The sequence below is a fragment of the Patagioenas fasciata genome (genome assembly GCF_037038585.1).
Source record: "Patagioenas fasciata isolate bPatFas1 chromosome 6 unlocalized genomic scaffold, bPatFas1.hap1 SUPER_6_unloc_1, whole genome shotgun sequence".
NCBI lineage: Eukaryota > Metazoa > Chordata > Aves > Columbiformes > Columbidae > Patagioenas > Patagioenas fasciata.
In genome coordinates this window covers 186,918-189,417 of record NW_027288503.1, presented here as the reverse complement: position 1 = coordinate 189,417, position 2,500 = coordinate 186,918, and the positions used below count along the sequence as shown (strand labels likewise).

The following is a 2,500-nucleotide window of genomic DNA, read 5'->3' as shown; positions in this document are numbered from 1 at the left end:
GCGCCTCCCCCACCGACACGCGCTTCGCCTCTCTCCCCACCGCCGCCCGCGCAGCAGGGTCCCTGCGACGGAACCCTGGCGTGGCCGCACGGTGGGACGAGCTCCGCACAGCGGGCGCTCCGGGAGCGGGGAGCATCGGAGCGCTCCCCGAGTCTCGACTTAGGGGGACGAAGGCCTTCGCGCGCGCCACCGGGACGCCGCGGTCCCGGGCGCGCGTGGGGCCTGCGAGGCAACCCCAGCCGCGCCGCAGCCTGCGGCCGCGCCGCCGGAGGCGGACGGCGGCCCGGCCGGCGATTGATCGTCAAGCGACGCTCAGACAGGCGTAGCCCCGGGAGGAACCCGGGGCCGCAAGTGCGTTCGAAGTGTCGATGATCAATGTGTCCTGCAATTCACATTAATTCTCGCAGCTAGCTGCGTTCTTCATCGACGCACGAGCCGAGTGATCCACCGCTAAGAGTTGTCTGGCTTTCGGCGCCGCCCCGCGCGCGCGGGGGGGCCGGGACCGCTCGCCAAAAGCGGCCCCTTCTCTCTCTGAGGACGGCCCGCCGCCGGCCCCGCGGCGCGACGGCATCAGGGCCTCGCCTCGGCTGACCGTACCGACACACACACACAGGCCCGGGTGGCGAGAAAAGAGCCAGCGGAAAACCCCGAGCGGCAAGGGCGGGGAGCACGCGCTCCCGACAGACGGACGCCCCTTGTCCGCTTCGGAGGCGGCCCAGGCGCCCGGGCTCGCCCCGGCCTCCGCGCGGAGGCCACGGCACCGCCGGCCACGCGCCGCCTGCCGGACCTCGAATCGGCGCGCGGACGCTGCCGGACGAGCGGCAGCGACCGGGCAAAGCCCGCGTGGGGCGACACACGCGCCCCCCTCGGAGGCCGGCTACGCCGCGCGACGTCCACCGGCTTCCCCACGCGCGCCTCCCCGCCCCGGACGGCGAGACGGGCTCCCGCGAGCTCGACCGCCCACGCGCCGGGGGCGGACACCGTCGGAACCCCAAGCCAGCGACGCGCACCGCCCGCGACCCACCGGAGAGCGCCAGCCACCAAACCGGAGCGGCTCGCCCCTCCCGGGACCACCGCCACCGCTTCTCGCCCGGACCCCCTTCCCGCGGGCGGCTCACCGCCGCGAAGGCGGACGGCGCTCGAAGCAGGGGCGACGCGCCCGCTCTCCCGCCCGCCGTCGGCGGACGGTGACCGGGAACGCGACGTCCCCCACCCGCGCGCCCCCACCTCGCCCGGCGAGGCCCGGGAAAAGGGCGACGTGGACAGCGACGGTCGGGGCCCGAGCCGGGGCGGCCACAGGCGGCAGCGGACGTCTTCCGGCGGACCGTTAACGGCGAACGGCGCCGCCGCCGCTCAGACCGGGGCGCCACCCTGGACGGCGGTGAGGCGACCGGAGGCCGCCGAGCCGCTCGGCCGGGAGGCGAGGACGAGTGGGGAAGCGGAGGGCGCCGCGCGACGCCCGCACCGTGCGAGGGGGGGGCGGTGGAACCCCGCCGCGGGCCACCGGGCGAGACCCCGCCGCGGGGCCTCGCCACCCCGGCGAGGGAGAGAGAGCGCGCGTCAGACGGCGCTTCCCCCCCCGCGCCGGGGCCGCCCGTTTCGAGGCAGGCGAGCCGGCCCGCGGCCGACCGCGCCGCGGCCTGGACTTCCGCCGAGGCCGGACCGCAGAGAGGGGGGGGCAGAGGGACCCCCTCCCCGGCACGGCTCCCCGCGTCAGGGAGGACGACGGAGCGGGCGACGGACTCCCAGGGGCCTCGCGAGAGCGACTCCCGCCCCCCTGGAAGCACCCGCCTCCTCGCGCCGCCGCCCGGAGCCCTGGCGGGTCGCAGCGAGCCGCCCGAGTCTTTAAACCGCCGCCCGGCTTCCCGGCCTTCGACCCCCCGGGCTCGCCAGAGGGAGGGCCGCAGAAGCGCGGACGCTAGGTACCTGGCCCTGGGGCGAGGGAAACGACCTGCTGGGCCCCGCGGGGGTGCCTCCTCCGCTGCCGCCCTCGGAGGAGCGTCCGCCCGCGGGGGCGCGCCCGAACGCCCGCCGCCACCGCCTACGCCCTCCTGGCCCGGGAGCCGGGGTTTCCCTCAGTAGCCCGGCACGAAACCCGGCAGGAGAGGCGTGGCTCGGGCCGCCCGCCGCTGGTGCGGGACACGGCCGGCCCGGCGCGAGAGCCTCGCTCGCCACCCGTAGGTTGGCGGCGGTGGAGCCCGCCCCCCCCGCCCGCCGGCTCCCCTCCCTCTCTCTTCCGCCGGGGAAGAGGGAGAGAAGAGGCGCGGCGGGGAAAGGGAAGCCGCTGCCGCCACTCGCCAGCCGGCGCCGCGCGCCAGCCCGGAACGCCCGGAGGCCCGGCCCCGTGTTGCGCTGCCAAGAGAGAGCGGGCTGCTCCGCCGCAGCCCGCTCGCGCGCGAGGAGGGGTCGGGGAGGCCGCCCCCCCCGACCCCAAAGGCCCCTCTCCGTTCCCCGCTCGCACCTGCCGCCCCGCCGCCACCGCTCACCGCTTCCTTCCCGC

At 77.8% G+C, this 2,500-nt stretch overlaps 1 non-coding gene across 1 annotated transcript; it reads right to left on the bottom strand.

Annotated features, from left to right (window-relative positions):
- Positions 1-306: 306 nt before the first annotated feature.
- LOC136116285 (5.8S ribosomal RNA) lies at positions 307-459 on the bottom strand. The gene has a single exon (XR_010653397.1). It is a non-coding gene; the product is annotated as a 5.8S ribosomal RNA (ribosomal RNA).
- Positions 460-2,500: the final 2,041 nt, after the last annotated feature.